This window comes from Chlorocebus sabaeus, chromosome 13 (genome assembly GCF_047675955.1).
Source record: "Chlorocebus sabaeus isolate Y175 chromosome 13, mChlSab1.0.hap1, whole genome shotgun sequence".
Lineage (NCBI taxonomy): Eukaryota > Metazoa > Chordata > Mammalia > Primates > Cercopithecidae > Chlorocebus > Chlorocebus sabaeus.
In genome coordinates this window covers 9,838,685-9,857,472 of record NC_132916.1, presented here as the reverse complement: position 1 = coordinate 9,857,472, position 18,788 = coordinate 9,838,685, and the positions used below count along the sequence as shown (strand labels likewise).

General features: G+C 41.6%; 1 long non-coding RNA gene across 1 annotated transcript in view; it reads left to right on the top strand.

Annotated features, from left to right (window-relative positions):
* The window catches only part of LOC140713231 (uncharacterized), a 57,115-nt gene that overhangs the window by 15,572 nt on the left and 22,755 nt on the right, over window positions 1–18,788 (top strand). The window lies entirely within an intron of this gene.

Below are 18,788 nucleotides of genomic sequence, written 5' to 3'. Positions count from 1 at the left end.
ATGCACATATACACACATACATATGCATACATGTGTTTCACTTTTACATTGTTCATATATATAAATACACAGACATTATGACATCTCAGTGATATATATGCACACATTTTGAGATTTTACCCAAGAAAATATGGATATTCTTTTACATAACCATGATACTCTTTCAACATACTTTGAAAAATTAAAAATAACTCCATAACATTATTTAATACCCTGTTTATATTCTAGTATCTCTAATTGTCCTCAAAATGCCTGTTGTAGTCATCATTGTTCTTTGAGTCAGGATCCAGTCAATGATCATGTATTTCATCAGATTGTTGTGTCTCAATTCTTTCTTAATCTAGACTAGCCCTACACACACGCACGCACACACATGCACACATACACACATAATACATACACGCACATTTTCTCATTGTTCATTAAATTTGATTTTCCTGATTAGCAGGGATTTGATGTTTTTTTCTGTAGATTTCTTCCTACTAACCTGTTGCAAACTTTTATATTCTGACTTGTTTTTGTTTTCGTTTGGTTTTTTTGAGACAGAGTCTCTGTCACCAGGCTGGAGTGTGGTGGTGCAATCTCGGTTCACTGCAACCTCCACCTCCCGGGTTCAAGCGATTCTCCTGCCTCAGCCTCCTGAGTAGCTGGGATTACAGGCACCCACCACCACGCCTGGCTAATTTTTTGTATTTTTAGTAGAGAGGGGGTTTCACCATGTTGGCCAGGATAGTCTCGATCTCTTGACCTCATGATCTGCCTGCCTTGGCATCCCAAAGCGCTGGGATTACAGGCATGAGCCACCGTACCCAGCTGTTTTGTTTTATTTTTAGACACACACAGGGTCTCTGTGTTTCTCAGGCTGGTCTCAAACTCCTGGCTTCAGGTGATCCTCCTGCCTCAGTTTCCCACATAGCTGGGATTATGAGCACAAGTCACCACATCCAGCCGTTTTTAAAAAAATATTACCTATCCCTCCCAATGTTCCTTTTCCAAGTCATGATAAAAGCACTGAATAGAACTGGACCAATGACACAGCCCTCTGACATGGCACTAGAAAACACTCTTTAAGTGGACGGTGATCTATCCAGCGAGAATTTTTGGATACAGTAATGTCACCTGCTATAATTTCACTTCATGCTTCTGCTTTTTGCACACGGCTAGTGTGAGCATCCCTGTGCAATGGCTTATTGGGAAATTGATTTGCGTTGCACCAGAAGCAATCTTCTCATCTACCTGCTTACTCATCAGACTGAAAAAGGAAACACAGACTACCATTTATTGTGTGGCTACAAGGCACTATGAATTTCACACAATATATCTAAAGCCTATAATACTCACCAAAATAAACTATTACTGCCACAATTTAAGAGATGAGTGGAATGAAGCTCAGAGGTAAAGGAATGGGTTTAAGTTACAGACTTGTCCGACTCCAAAAACCATTCTCTTGCTGTTCTTTCACACTGCTTATCAGGATCACCATGTCCTGATTTTTTTCTGAGCATTCGGTCTCCTATTTCCTTTCTAAGTGCTCAGCAAAACATTTGCCAGCTCAATTCTTAATTTCATTATCATCAGCAAAATGAATAATCAGAATTAATTAGTGAATGGCTTCTTCCTAGCACCCCTTTAAGAAACTTTCCCCTGCAGTCTACATGGGCACTAGCTTCAACCCTTGACTTTAAATAACAGTCAGTAATAAAGAATATAGAAGCCTAATAGTAAAGGGTTTGGGTTTTTAATTATTAAAAAAAGTTTTAAATTAAATCTTCTCCAAACACACACACACACACACACGCACACCCGACACATGAAAATCTCAAAGACAGACAACTAATGATTACTTTTATGCAAATTTATGTGATAGTAAAGAAATGCACAGTAGGTATGAATCTACATTTTCCTTACCTTTCAAGAAATAACTTTAAAGAAAATAGGAATATTGTTTAGTATAGGAAACTCTGGCCAATAAGCTGAAATCTATACCTGCATCTGGAAGCCTCACCTGAGAGATGATTAAGCCTATTTCTTAGCTCCCAAATCACCTTGGTGCCTATGCAATCTCCTCATGGGTGATAATCTGAGAAAGCTGTAAAATCCCTTCTTTGAACCCTCTGGGACTTCGCCGATTGGGGTGGCTTTTTTCTTTGGTTCAATTACATCAGAAAATAATTAAACATGTTGGAATGAATAAATAAGTCAACTTCCAACATTTTCTTTATTTTATTTATTTTATGTTTGGAGACAGAGTCTCACTCTATCACCCAGGCTGGAGTGCAGTGTCACAATCTTGCCTCACTGCAGCCTCAACTCCCCTAGGCTCAGGTGATCCTCCCACCTCAGCCTCCCAAGTAGCCGGGACGATAGGCTCATACTAACACACTCAGCGAATTTTTATTTATTTTGTAGAGATAGAGTTTTGCCATGTTGCTCAGTTTGCTCTTGAACTCCTGGGCTTACGTGATCTGCCCACCTCAGCCTGCCAAAGTGCTGGAATTATAGGCAAGAACCACAACACCCAGCCCAACATTTTCAAATGCATAATTGGCAAGAGCCACGACACCTGGCCCAACATTTTCAAATGCATAATTGGCAAGAGCCACGACACCTGGCCCAACATTTTCAAATGCATAATTGCAAAGTATTTGTCTTTTGAAAACTTTACATTATAAATTTTTTAAATAGAAATAAAAAGTTATTAGAAAACCAAAGATTAAAATGAAAGGCAGTAGAATATTGGTTATCCTTCCATGTATTCATACAACAAATGTATGTGGATTGTGCACCGTATCATAGGCCCCTGGACAAAGCTGAAATGAAGAACAGGCAGGCATGGCCATAGCCCACACTGAGCTCACAGGTGAGTGGGGGTGACAGACATGGACACAGGCAATTACACTCAGTGCGGGAAACCCACAGTGGGGAAGCAAGGGGTGGTGGGTGGCCATTGGAGGCCTAACCCAGCATTGGTGGAGACGGTCAGGAGAGACTTCTGAAGTCATTTCTGTGCTGATATCTGAAGGAAGAATGAGTGAGAAAAGTTGGCCGAGGGCATGGGGATGGAAGGAATAATCTTTCAGGCAGAGGGAAGAATATTTGTAAGATCTAGAGCTAATTGAAAGGCACACACATTGGAGGATATAAGCATAACTGATAGGGCCTGTGAGATGGGTATTGCCAAAATGTGAAGCTGGAGAAGTAAACCAAGATCAGATCATGAAAGTCTTAACAACATACCAGGGAGTGACATATTGGGTTGACATTTCAGCGGGGCAATGCTGTGGGTAGGATTCAGATAGGAGGATGTTGAAATAATGCACGTGCAAGGTGACCATGGCCTGAACCAGGATAATGGTGAGTGTCTAGGGAAGCAGGTGGCCAAGGATGGACTTGGATGGATGGGATTGGGAAGTAGGGGTAGAGTGGTAGGCAAGAAATAGGCAGAGGTGGAGTACAGAACCCAGGTTTCTGATTTGTGTAAAAGGTGATGATGTTCACTGATACAGGAGAACACAGGAATAGCAAGAGGTGGCAAGGAATGTGGGAAGTTGATGGGTGGGTTGAGTGTTCAAGTAAAAACATACAGACAGGTATCAGACATACATGTAGTCTAAGGAATGTAAGCATGGAGTTCCCAGCACAGAGAGGCTTCTTGAAGCCTCAGGAGTCCACGTGCAGGGTGAGAAGGGAAGAGAGGTCAAGGCACAGTCCCTAAGGAACTCCAGCATCAAAGGAGGACAGCTTTGGAAGACGAGGAAACATGGAGGAAGACGCAGGCTTTTAGGAGACAGTGGAGTATGATGTCACAGGCTTGACAATGAACAAAGGTATGGTTGCACATACATTGGTGCACAGAAAACATTGTTTTTGAGACTCAGACATGAGCCCACTGGTTTCTTGTTCAGCTACTCTATTCCTGGCATATTGATATAAAGGTTTATAAATAAATAAGCTAGGATTATTTATAAAAAAAGAAAATTTTTAAAATTCTTTAAAAAAAAGAAAATTTTTAAAATTAGCTGAGTGTGGTGGCACACACCTGTAGTCCCAGCTATTTGGGAGGCTGAGGTGGGAGGATCCCTTGAACCTAGGAGTTCAAGGCTGCAGTGAGCTATGACCACACCACTGCACTCCAGCCTGGGTGACAGAGCAAGACCTTGTCTCAAAAATAAAAATAAATATAAATAAATATATTTATATTAAATATAATATAAATTATATTAAATATAAATATAAATTATTTATGTTTAAGCCAGGAACTTAAAATCTGTGTGATGAAGCCAAACACAGAAATAATAGCATCAGTGACCAAAACAGTGTATTCATTACAGAACCTGAAAGTGCCCATCACTTTGTGGAATTTTGGTTAAAATGTCTTACTACCCATTCACAGGTAGCCCCCTCCTGAGAGAGGCCCACCACAAGGGTAGTGGAGGCATAAAAAGTCCTTCACTCCTCAACAATGAGAATGAGAGGGTAGCCACTGGTGGAAAAGACGGTGGGCTTCCAGTGGGCCGAAAGGCGAAGGAAGTGGTCACTGATGTTCCAGGCTGGAGCGAGCCCATGTAGACACCCATGATATGGAGATGTAGAAGAAAGGGCTGCCCAGGAATTCTGGAGAAGCACCACACTCAGATACAGCCCAGATCCAGGGACAAGAAGGGAGTGATTGAAAATCAATAAAGAAAGCATTGGCCCTTCCTTCACTCACTGCTTCCCACAGAATTCCTAGCCATTAAGACTCTCCTCCCACTGCCCCCAGGCAGGAGGGCAGAAATGTTATCTCTGCAGAAAGGGATGTGCCAGAGACAGGCCTCTGGACACTGACATCTGGGGCTACCCCCGGGAGAATGAGAACACCTTTCCTGAGCACCTTAGGAACACATTTTGTTGGGGTTGGTTTTTCCGTGGGTGGGAGGCAGGCTTGGGAGTCGTGTTCTGTGTGAGGGTTGTGATTGGATGGTGTGGCCCAGCAACAAGTCGCATCACCCAAAGGCATTGGGTGCATTGGGTTGATTGTCTGAAGCCTGCCAACAATGATTTTGGGTAGCAGTTCTATTAGAAAAGTCATGAAATTATATTATATAAATTGGACCAAGCCCATTGCCATTTAGTTCATTGCTTTATAACCAGTTCATGACGTTAAAAAAAAAAAGGAAGTGAACATTAAAAAGTTCCATTCATTGGGGTGGCATAGACCCTAACTTTTGTCTACCTTTGTTTGTTTGCGTGCTTGCTTTTTGTCTTGGGATCTAATTTATTTGTAATTATTTGTCTTGTATGTAGTAACCATCGCTTGCCCCCTAACCACTGAAAAGAGAATTTGTTGACGAGTTAAATCAGAGGCCATCTCTTACTCAACCTTATCAAATTCTTTCTTTCCCAGTTGTAATTTATCGCACCAGCTGCCTCCCTACCTGCCAATTCTCCTTCAGATATGTCTCCTCTGCAGCATCACTTAAGATATTTTTATTAGAATTAGAAAGTATAGCAAATCATAAGTTTATTTTTCCTTTCCCTATTGCTTCTGTACAAAATCTCCCCATTTATTTTCTTTGAAACTATTTACAAGTGATTGTTTTAACCCTGCTCCCTCAGCATACCCATGTTTACGTTATCTTTCTTTTATCACAATACACTGAGCTGCCCCTCAGGTGGATTCCTCATTTCAATATTATTGACATTTCTTTTATCTTTACTGGACTGCTTCTCCGTGTGCTTTTTTGACAGTCATCCTGTCAAGGTTTTCTTTCAATCTATTTGACACATTTTTTCCTTTTTTGTTGTTGTTGTTCTTTGTTTTTCAAGATGGGTCTTGCTGTGTTGCCCAGGCTGGAGTGCAGTAGGACCATCCTGGCTCACTGCATCCTTGAACTTCTAGGCTCAAGGAATCCTCCCACCCCAGCACTCTGAGTAGCTGAGACTACAGGCACGTGCCACCTTGCCCAGCTAAGTTTTTGTTTTTTGGGGGTTTTTTTGGTGGAGATGGGGTCTTACTTATGTTGCCCAGGCTGGTCTTGAACTCCCAGCCTCAAGTTATCCTCCTGCCTCAGTCTCCCAAAGTGTTGGGATTACAGGCGTGAGCCACCGCACCCAACCTTCCTGTGTCATTAAAGGAGAAATCTTAGTAATGAATAAAAAAAGACTTTAAGGTATAATTGACAATAAGTTGGCCTTTGCCATTTAAATAAGGAAATTGAGGGCAACAAATGCTCTGAATGTGTACAGAAAATGCTGCTGGGGAGTGGTTTATGAATTTTTAATTAAAGAGATCAGAGCCAGGCAAGGTGGCTCCCACCTGTAATCCTGGCACTTTGGGAAGCTGAGGCGGGAGAATTGCTTGAGTCCAGGAGACCAGCCTGGGCAATATAGTGAGACCTCTTCTCTGAAAATAAAAGAAAATTTTTTAATTTAGCTGAGTGTAGTGGCACACTATTCCAACTATTTGGGAGGCTGAGGTGGGAGGATCCCTTGAACCTAGGAGTTCAAGGCTGCAGTGAGCTATGACCGCACCACTGCACTCCAGCCTGGGTGACAGAGCAAGACCTTGTCTCAAAATAAATAAATAAATAGATCGGAGGCATTACTACCATAAAGTATTTGCTATTGCTTTTTGATGTCATTATCACAACCAGCATGTTTTGAATATCAGAATTATCTGTGACATTAAGTATGTATTTCAGCAACTATTAAAACTACATACAATGATGGCTCACATCTGTAATCCCAGCACTTTGAAAGGCCAACGTGAGTGGATCATTTGAGGTCAGGAGTTTGAGACCAGCCTGGCCAACATGGTGAAACCCGGTCTCTACTAAAAATACAAAAATTAGCTGGACTTGGTGGTACGCACCTGTAATCCCAGCTACTTGGGGGGCTGAGGCAGGAGACTCACTTGAACCTGGGAGGCGGAGGTTGCAGTGAGCCAAGATCGTGCCTCTGCACTCCAGCCTGGGCGATGGAGTAAGACTCCATCTCAAAAAAAGAAGAAAAAAAAAATAACAACAAAGAAAGGAAGGAAGGAAGGAAGGAAGGAAGGAAGGAAGGAAGGAAAGAGAGAAAGAAAGAAAACAAAAGAAAAGAAAGAACAACTGTATGTATGTAATCTATTGGATTTCTCAGAAATGTATTTTCCAAAGCAAAAGAAGAATTTTATTTGACTAGTTTATGTTCAAACTATGTTATCTTTTATACATCTACAGATCAAAGATTACTTGTAACTGTGTCAATGTGCCAATGCCCAGAAGAAAGATAAAAATATTTACCAGCATTTCTAGGAAACGAATGATACGGATCAAACAACAGGATATTTTTGTTTTTCATTCACGTTTTTAATGAAACCATTTCCCTTTGCATCACCAAAAGTTTTTTCTAATCAAACAGAGAGAGAACTCAATATCACATGTGGAAACTACCTCAGAGTTTCCTATGCCTTATTTGTTGTTGGGAATCTAGGCATTGTAAAAACTCAGAATATCCTCAGGTTTTCATTTTTTGTTGGTTTTGGTTTGGGGTTTTTTTGAGACAGGGTCTTGTGCTGTCACCCAGGCTGGAGTGCCGTGGTGCTGTCATGGCTCACTGCAGCCTCCACCTCTTCGGCTCAAGCAATCCTCCTACCTCAGCCTCCCAAGTAGCTGGGACCACAGCTGCCCACCTCCATGCCCAGCCAATTTTTTGTATTTTTTGTAAAGATGGGGCTTCATTGTGTTGCCCAGGCTGGTCTTGAACTCCTGAGCTCAAGCGATCTGCCAGCCTGGGCCTCTCAAAGTGCTGGGATTACAGGCAGGACCCACTGGGTGCCACCTATCCTCAATTTTTACCTTAATGATTTCAACGGCTATTGCCTAGTAGCTATGGAGCAAATAAGTACAAATTTGTATGTTGGCTAGGTTGGGAATATAATTAGTGAAATCTAGGAGATACTTTTACAATTGCTTTTGATGATAGGCTTAGGGCCAGTTACATTATTATTCAATGGTATCTTAATTTCGTTTTTTTTTTTTTTGTTTGTTTTTTTTTTTTTTTTTTTTTTTGAGACGGAGTCTTGCTCTGTAGCCCGAACTGGAGTGCAGTGGCCGGATCTCAGCTCACTGCAAGCTCCGCCTCCCGGGTTCTCGCCATTCTCCTGCCTCAGCCTCCGGAGTAGCTGGGACTACAGGCGCCCGCCACCTCGCCCGGCTAGTTTTTTTTTTGTATTTTTAGTAGAGACGGGGTTTCACCGTGTTAGCCAGGATGGTCTCGATCTCCTGACCTCGTGATCCGCCCGTCTCGGCCTCCCAAAGTGCTGGGATTACAGGCTTGAGCCACCGCGCCCGGCCTGTAGACTCGCAGATTCAGGACTAATTAAAGTGGAAAGGCACATTTACAGATAATCACAGTCTGTTTTTTTTGTGAGGCACATGAGTAGAGTTTCAATTTACGCTATTGTTAAACCTATAATGGCATATCCATAGCCCTCCGTTAATCATTTTTTTGCCTGTTAGTTTATTTTCATATTTCCTTTGAAAGAAAAGTAGTAATAAAATTACATAAAGGATTTCTTTTCATAATTTGATGACCAAGAAAAGTAATTAACACATAAGCCCATTATAGCTAAAATTATACTGAAAATACATCTTCACACACCTCATACCACTACTACAACATATATTTGCCTGAGTTCCTTTCCTCTCTACCCCCTAATTTCCTCAAAGCAAAAGGACCATCCCACTACAGAGTAAAACCCTAGGTAGATAGAAACAAAACAGCCAGGGAAGAGCCAGAAATCCAGTTAGAGCCAGCATAGCACAAGATAATCAATCATTAAAAGAAGTCACAGATTTAGGTTTTGCAAAACGTTTTTAAATTTTTTACTTTAGATATAAAAGGCCAGACTCATTTTTCTGGATTATATCTCACATATATTTTGAGGTTTTGCATTTAGGAAACAAAACCATGATTTCCTATGTGTACAATTTCTTGAAAGCATTTCAACAAACATTTGGGTTTTAGTTTTTGCTAAGGAATTACACCAAAGGCCTCTTTTAAAATCTGTTTTGTTTTTTGGGGTTTTTTTGTTTGTTTGTTTTTTAGCTAAAGTTACTATTTTCCAACTACATGGTACAACACGCAGGCACCTCTGGGCATGTGCACACAAGTGCACAACACACAGCCTCAGTGTTATGGTCAGAAAGCTTATTCACCAAAGACCTATTTTTAGATGAGTGCTGTGCCAAACTATACTGTTTCATTTTTTTAGGTTAAGAGCAATGTTTCATTTCAAAAATGTTTTAGAAAATGTGTTCAAGCTTTCTTGGGAATAATCCAACTGTTTTGCTAAACATTCCCCTTTCTTCGAGGGTACAGAAGTACAAAGAGTATATTCAATTTGTTACATAAAAGAATACTCAAAGAAGACTGAAGCTACCTCCAGTTAGCAAGTTCTTTGCCATTCAGGTAACAATTCATCACGGTTTGACAAGATCATTTTTTAAATTTAGGCTTAAGAAGGAAGGCAGAAATAGCTCTGGGCAGAGAGGAAAGGTTCACATGGATGTATATAACGTGTTGTGGTTTGATATTTTACCCCATACCCATATTATAAATAAACACGACTGAAGTACAGTGTAAAAATCTCCAAATAGTCACTGTGCTAAAACTAAGCATGTTTTATTAAGAGAAGTGGTATCTACAGTACTTTTCATGATAAAATGCTTATTTTCCCTTCCCCTCTCAAAAAAAAAAAAAAAAATACAGACTTCTTCGTAGTGATTGTATAGTTTGTAATTTGATTCAAATTACATATGGTTAGAGGAGTGCGGTCAATTTTCATTTACAAACTTTGTAGATTATGTGTAGGTAGTTTGCTTTCTTTGGCAATCATTTAAAATCTAGCTGGCCTCTGCTTGCTGGCCAAACACTTCCTGGGATCTCTCTCCTTCCAAAGACCTCTTTAAATTTCCCTAGAGTGGTTGCAAAAATAACTGCTTTTAAAGATAGGCACACCTACTTACGAGAAAGGAGCAAATGCCTGGGGTATCTGAAGTTAAGCGTGTTGTTTTGGTAATCTCCGATTTTGAATGATGGTATGAGCAGGCAGTGTGTCATTCACGGAACCAGCCTAGGTGCCAGTCTCCTACCAGTTTGTTTACCTCCAACTACCCCAGAAACAAGTTAAATGATGACTCAGGCCTGGTGTCGTGCTATATTTTAGCACTTAAAATGATTCAACAGAGTATATATTGATTTTATAGTTCCTTTGTAATGAAACCTTGGGAACCATTGTGTTTTTTAAACATAGACAAATGTATATATTATTACCTACCTCATTGAAATCAGCAACTTTCAGGAATCTTAAAACAATGATTCCTCTTTGGGAGTCCTCTTTTGGGAAACCAAAGCCCCATTATTTTACTGGCTCATATGCTAATATCACACTCATTTGAGATGAGAATTAACCACATGTAATATCTGCAACAGCCATTCTTTCATTAAACAAATGTGTCCTGAACCCCTGTTCTCTATCAGGACCATGCCAGGGGTGAGGCAGGCAAAGATGAAGGAGGTAATCCCTGTCCTCCAGGAGGTCAAAAACTAAGAAGGAAAAAAAAGCTAAGGAGGGAAACTGAGCCATAGAGAAATGATTATAATAGAGTTTAGAATATGCAAATGTTAGTGTGTGCACAGGGTTTTCTGAGAACACAGAGAAGCTTGGTCTGGGTGGGGCGGGCAGGGAAGGCTTCCTAAGCGAAGACGCCTGAATTGAGTCAAAGGGGATGAGCACCAGCATATGGCCAGCCAAGCAGGGGGAAGACACGTGTGGGAAGCGGGTGGTACTGGCAGTGGGGACAGGCCCATGGGACACAGCAGCAAATGCACTAAAGAGCATGGTGCACCAGAGGACCTATCAGTAGTTTGGCCCTGTTGGCGCACGGAGTGAGAGATAAGGAGGAGCAAGCAGGGGAGTTGGAAAGGTAGGTGGGGCTGGCACATGGAGGCTTTGGGGCTTTAATCAACTTGGACTTCATCTTTAGCCCATAGGCAGCTCATCAAAAGTTTTAAAGCAGGGGAGTCACGTGGTCAAAGGTGCATTTTAGGTAGATCAATGTGTAGAGGACAGAACTGAAGAGAGCAGGACTAGACCCCGGAGAAAAGCTGGGAGACTCTTCTAGTAGTCAAGGTGAGGAGTGAACTAGATGGATTAGGAGTGGAAGGGGAGACGGTCTCCAGAAATGACAACCTTCAGATCAGCAGAACTTGTTGAGTGATGAGATATGAAGGGTGAAGGAGCAAGAGAAGCCAAGAGTGACCGAAGCGCTCGAGCTCAGAAGACTGACAGCTAGAGAGATGGGAGCAGGGAACAGGGTCCATTTTGAGGGCAGATGATGGGGGAGGCTTTCCCTCCACCTGCCAGCCCACACACACACACACAATCACACACACACACACACTCTTTACATCTTTGTCTTGCTCCCATAATGCACCATACTGTCCCCACAAGCACATTGTAGCACTTCATTTTAATTACTTGTCTGTCTTCTTCACTAGTCTGTAAGCTAACTGACGATATGAATGGTGTTTGCCTTCTTCATTGTTCATTCCCAGAGTCAGCAGACTGCCTGGCACAGGTAGGCATCAATAAATAGGAATTAAAGGACTATGTTCCATTTCAGATCATAATTAAGAATCAGCCATACATTTTCAGTTAGTTTTTTGCTATGTTTTTATGACAGCCCTGCTGGAGTTATTTAATAAAAAGACTCCATCTCAAAAAACAAAAAGAAAGAAATTCCTGCTCTTTGTAAATTACCCAGTCTTGGGTTTTCTATTATAGCAGCACAAAGGAGACTAAGAAAACATTAAGCACTTTATTGAGTAAAAAAAGAAACAAAAAACCAAAAACCAAAAAGTTAGAAAAACAAAGCCCAGACTCTGAGTATCATTGCCATTAAACTGTTTCCCAACATTTTGGGAAATAAGAAATAAGAAATAAATAAATAAGAAATAAATCTATTCAAGTTTGGGCATGTTGACTCACGCCTGTAATCCCAGCACTTTGGGAGGCTGAGGTGGGTGGATCACCTGAGGTCAGGAGTTCAAGACCAGCCTGGCCAACATGGTGAAACCCCATCTCTGCTAAAAATACAAAAAATTAACCGGGCATAATAGTGGGTGCCTGTAATCCCAGCTATTCAGGAGGCTGAAGCAGGAGAATCGCTTGATTCTGGATGTTGCAGGGAGCCAAGATTGCACCATTGCACTCCAGCAACAAGAGTGAAACTCCAGCATGGGAAACAAGAGCAAAGGTCAAAAAAATAAAAATTAATAAATAAATCCATTCAAGAGTGGCATTTGCGGTTTTCTGTGTGCCTCCCCATTGTCTTATGACCCCAGTGGTTGAACAAGGTAAGAAGCGGGTCCAAAGAAGACATCAGCATCCATCATGTGCTCTGTGAGTGCCTGCGTTCTCCCCAAAGCCACTCAGTGTGTGCTGCAAGCTCTCTTTTGTTGCCAGTGCCTGTCCATCCCTAAAAAGCTTTGCATTGATTCTGCTTCTAAATGGTTTCCCCTTTTTGCAAAGCATCATTTATACCCCCAGAGAAAAGAATGCAAGCTCAGAGGCGTCTTTGTCCAAAGGAACTTTGAAGGCAGATTCCTTGACCTCTCAAGACATTCCACAGACAGTAGTTCCTTTCCTCATGGATGCATGTATTTAACTCTGGCAGAACCTTTGACATATTTTTTCCATAGTTCCTTTTATTGTGATTTCCTAGGAACATTTCAGTGTTGAAAATGTAAGTAGAAAAGAAAATATGCAATATTCTTGCTAGGTTTCGAACAAACGAGAAACTCTTGTTTTACATTTTTTTGATAATAACTTTCTGATGAAAACTATGGGTATAACTTGCTTACGTGGAAAATGTGTTATGAAATAATGTGTACAGATTACATTTCTGTGAATCAAATCCTACTAGGCGAGATGGTTAAAGGAATTTGTTTTGCTTTTTAAAAGTGAAAAGTGTATTTTATAGGGCAGTCTCTTAACTTGCCTGTGTGCTAATCCTATGCATTATTACATCAGAATAACTACTTCCCCTGACCCTGACCCAAGTCATGGCTACTTCTTCACCTTGATGACCATTAGGGTCTCCTCACTAGCCCCTTAATTCCACCCTTGCTTTTAGTACAGCATCCTTAGTGATTCCTTTAAGACATAAATACATTTTGAAACTTAACTCCTCTATTCAGAACACTCCAGCAGCCCTCCATTTCCTTGAGAGTGGAATCCAGAGTTCCTACAATTACACTCACCTTTTTGACCCAGCAATCCCATTACTGAGTATATACCCAAAGGGTTATAAATCATTGTATTACAAAGATATACGCACACGTATGTTTATTGCAGCACTCTTCACGATAGCAAAGACATGGAACCAACCCAAATGCCCATCAGGGATAGACTGGATAAAGAAAATGTGGTACGTATACACCATGGAATACTAAGCAGCCCTAAAAAGGAATGAGATCGTGTCCTTTGCAGGAACATGGATGAAGCTGGAAACCATCATCCTCAACACACTAACACAGGAACAGAAAACCAAACACCGAATATTCTCACTCCTAAGCAGGAGCTGAACAATGAGAACACATGGAATCAGGGAGGGGAACAACACACACTGTGGCCTGTCAGTGGGGAACGAGAGAAGGGAGAACACCAGGAGAAATAGCTAATGCATTCAGGGCTTGATACCTATGTGACAGGTTGATAGGTACAGCAAACCACCATGGCACATGTTTACCTATGTAACAAACCTGTACGTTCTGCACACGTATCCCAGAACTTAAAGTGAAATAAAAATAAAAATAAACATACAGGCACTGGCTGCTCCCTCCACCCAGAATGCCCTTCCCTACCTACCCACATGGCCGTTCCCCTCATCTCTTTGAAGACTTCCCTCAACTTTCACCTTCCCAGGAGGCCTGCTATGACCACTCTGTGTAAAACTACAGTCCCCCCCACTCCCTCCTCCTCTTTCCCTGCTCTGTTTTTGGGGTTTACCTCCTTCTAATACACTATCATGTATTTGCTTATGTTTATTGTCCTCATCACTAGAATGTAAACTAAATGAAGACAGAATTGTTTCCTATTTGGATGGCTGCTATGTCTGCAGTGCCTAACCTGGTTCCAGTACAGAAAAGAAATCCAAAACATTTCTTAAATGAGCAAGTGCATGAGTTCCTGTTTTCACGCGTAAACAGAAGCAAATTTTAATTTTCTGTATAGTTTAAAACTACAAGAAGGGTGAAGTCCATTAATGTGTGTATTTTGAAAACTAGTTTTTGTAAGCCAAGCACGGTGGCTCACACCACTAATCCCAGCACTTTGGGAGGCCGAGATGGGTGGATCACCTGAGCTCAGGAGTTCAAGACCAGACTGGGCAACATGGCGAAACCCTGTCTCTACTAAAAATACAAAAAATTAGCCAGGCATGATGGTGTGTGCCTGTGGGCCCAGCTACTCAGGAGGCCGAGGTGTGAGGATCACTTGAGCCTGGGAGGCAGAGGTTGCAGTGAGCCGTGATTGTGCCACTGCACTCCAGCCTGGGTGACAAAGCAATCTCAAAATAAATAACTAGAGAGAACATTCTTTCTTTCTTTTTCTTTGCGCTGGTCCAAGAATTTCCTAAACCTGGGGAGGCATAAGAGATAGTAGTAAGAAAGCCCAGACTTAGGGCTTCGTCAGGGCATTTGACCACTCTCAGTTTTTGTCTCAGTAAAATATGCGTGACAATAGCTGCTATTGTTGGGAGGATTCGAGATAATGTACGTGAAGTGCCTGGCCCACCTCGATGACTACTACCTAAATAAGCTTTATGACATTCTTTGGATCTTCTTTGGATCTGTCCTCAGCAGTCCCAACAACTTAAGACATCTAGAGAGCAAACAAACAAGCAACCAACCAAACAAATTCCTGTTTCCTACAGGGAGCCCTTTGCCTGCCACACCCTGAGGAGTCTTTTAGAGACTGCGTAGTGAGGACATCGAAGCTAGGCACCATCCTGCAGCTGGGAAGGAACACTGAGTCAAGGACCAGATCCTCTCTCCTGGCCCAGGATAAAGCAATTGCCTCCTTCTGTAGACTTGGTGCGGCTCGCATTTTGCATCTGTGGGCTTTAGGTGTCTTCGAGTCTTTTCCGTGTATCATTGTCCCACAGTAGTCCTGTGAAGGAGATAAGACAGCTACAGATACTCTCAGCAACAGGCTCCAAACGACGTGCCTGTGGCCACGGGGTGTCCTGAACTTCAAGTGAGTGCCCATTTCTGCAACAAATATTTGACTCCCTGTTTTCTGCCAGGTGCTGTTCTAGGCACTGAGAAGAAAGTAATGTCTCTGTTCTCATGGAACATAAGTTCTAGGGGAGGGAAAAGGAACAAGAAGCAAATACAAGTAAATATGCAACACACCAGGTACACAGAGTGACGGGCTGCAGATGTGCTGGGGACTGGCATTTGACAGAGAGAAATCAAGTAAAGCCTTGCTGAGAATATGACATTTGGGAGGAGACTGAAGCACATTGCAGTACGGATGCGGTAAGGGCAAGGGCCCTGAGGCAGGACCACGCCTGGATGCCTGAAGCACAACACGAAGGCAATAGAGGCTGGGGCTCAGTGGGTAGGTGGGAGAGAGTCGGGAGAGGTGCTCAGAGAGCACGCAGAGGATCAGGGCTTGCCTGCCTCTCTAGGCCATCATAAGGTTGGATTTTTACTGTGAGTGAGATCAGACGGGAAGCACTAAGGGTTTTCAGAAGGGGAGTGACACGATCTGACCTACCTGTTATCAGAATCATCTGGCTGAGGTCACCCAGACAGGAGGGAGCCAAAGGGAACCAGGGAGAGCAGCTTGCAACAGGTGCAGCCGGGAGGCGTTGGCAGCTGAGACCAGGCCTGTGGCCATGGGGTGTTGAGAAGTGGTTCGACTCTGGCTGTATCTTGCAGGTAAAACTGGAAGATTTTGCTGAATGATTGGACATGGCGTTCAGAGAAGTAAGAGATTTTCATGACAAACTCCAAGTTTTTGGCTGGAGCAAATCGAAGAACGAGGTTGCCATGAACCAAAAAGAGAGGTTGCAGGTGGAGCAGGTTTTTGTGCATTTTGTTTGTCTGATTGTTTCTTCAAGGAGTGTGGGCCAAAGCAGGAATTAAGCTTGGGGCATGTGAAGTTTATTAGATATCCAAGGGGAGATGCCTCACAGGCATGCTGGTAAGATGCTGGTAGGAGTCCAGGGCCTCATCTGATATCAGGATTCATCAGTGTTTAGAGCGTAGAGGCTGCTTAAACCCACGAAAGTAGAAGAAATCATCTCAAAAGTGGTGTAAACAAGGCAGCAGCAGAGGTTGCAACGCGGTCGGACTCTAGCATTTGCTGGTTAGGGGAGGGAAGGAACCAGCACAGGAAGCTCACAAGGTGTGACCCACGGCAGGAAGAGAGCTAGGGAGAGATGGTGTCTGGAAGGTCAGGGAAGAAAGTAGCGGCTGGGGTGACCTCTGTCTGTCATATGGTGCTGATAAGTCAAGCACCTGAGGTCCGAGATGTGACTGTCCTTCTAGCAATGTGGATGGAGGTAGCTTTGGTGAGCCAACCACCCATTCTTTCTCACATAAATATATACACACACACATAAATGTATATATACACATATATATAAACAAGATTAAAGTCTCAGGCTTTATTGATAAAAATTAAAGTCTCAGACTTTAATATTTTTTATATTGGCAGGATAAATCAATTGTTTTCTACATTGGAAAGAGAAATATTTTTAACAATAAAAAATCCAAGGGGGAGCTTGGATTTTTATTTTTAGGTTATAACTTTAAAATTTTTTTATTTATAGAGCTGGCCAGGCGCAGTGGCTCACGCCTATAATCCCAGCACTTTGGGAGGCCAAAGTGGGCAGATCACCGGAGGTCGGGAGTTGGAGACCAGCCTGACCAACATGGAGAAACCCCATCTCTACTAAAAAAATACAAAATTAGCTGGGCATGGTGGCCCATGCCTGTAATCCCAGCTACTAGGAAGGGTGAGGCAGGAGAACCGCTTGAACCTGGGAGGCGGAGGTTGCTGTGAGCAGAGATCGCACCATTGCACTCCAGCCTGGGCAACAAGTGTGAAACTCTGTCTCAAAAAAAAAAAAAAAAAAAAATTTATTTATAGAAATATACAGAAACAGAAAAATTGCTCATAATCCCATCCTCCAGAGGCATTTTAATGCATTTTTTCTTATATATTTGAGACTATGTTATGTATGTATATTTTGGGCATGTGGAACCTTCTTTTATAAGCATAATATATCCCTAGGCCATTGAAAGCACTATGCACACATTGTTTTTAGTGACTGGACTGCATATCCTGTACTATGATATGCAGTAATTTATTTCATTATTCCTCTTCCGCTGGATCTAGGTTCCCAAATGTTTACTATTATATATAGTATTGATAATCACTTCCAAGCTCTCACTGGAAGTTGGTTGTATTGGATAGCTAGCTAGAAGTGATGGAAATCAAAGGGAGTCAAGGGTGCAAACGTTTAGAGCACTTGCTACCTATCACCAAATTGCTTTTGAGAAAGTTTGTGTGAATATATACACTCACCCAAAATGAAGGTCTTACCACTCTGTGTTGGCTCTGATATCATCAGTTGTGTTAAAATGTGTATTTCTGATTATGAAAGCAATATTTTCATTGAAAATTTGAAAAACCAGAAGACATAGAGAATTTTAAAACACAGTAGAAACAACAGTCTTTTAATATTTTTGGATTTTCTTATGAATTAGAATCATACCTTGTGTGCTGACACACACACTATATGTAGGCATATGTATTTATTTCTTAATTTGGCGTTACTTGGTGAAGCATTTTCCATGCCACTAAATATAATTCTCAAACATGGCTTTTAATTACCCTGTAGTGGTAATTAAAATTGGAGTTGGAGTGCTATTACTTATTTGGTATCCTCTGGTTGTTGGGTGTTTGTATTAATTTTTAGGATCAAAAATAATGCTTATATTCAAATCATCGGATGCATCATTTGATTCTTCAATATAAGCTCCTAGGCCTGGAGTTACATGGTCAAAAATGAAAACATATTAGAAATTTTCCCCCAGAAAGACTACACTAATTTTTGCTGCTCCACATTGTGAAAAAGGAATGCTTGTCTACTGTGGCTACCCCAACACTGCGTATCAGTCATTTTTCAATTTTTTGGATAATAGAGTAGGAAGAGTTTGTCCGTGATGTCTGCCTTTTTTCATGAGTCTATTATGGATTACGAAGATATGGCTTTTGTTCATGTCTTTCATCAATTTATCTGTTGGAGTTTTGTATTCTTCTTGGTTATCTGGCAAAGCCATTTATGCAGTAAGGGTATTGATGTTATGCCATATTTGGGGTAAGTATTGTCCCACTTATTTGCATTGATTTTATACTGGCATTATATAATCTATAAAGTTTTAAGATCTTATGTAGTCACATTTATCAATATTTTTCTTTTCTTTAAATTTTAGAAAATTCTTTGCCATGTAAAAGTAATATACATCTACATATTTATAAACTATAACTCAAGATTTCTCTTAACTATTTTAAAAGTTATTTATTTCGCCGGGCCCGGTGGCTCACGTCTGTAATCCCAGCACTTTGGGAGGCCGAGGCAGGCGGATTACAAGGTCAGGAGATCGAGACCACGGTGAAACCCTGTCTCTACTAAAAATATAAAAAATTAGCCAGGCTTGGTGGCGGGCGCCTGTAGTCCCAG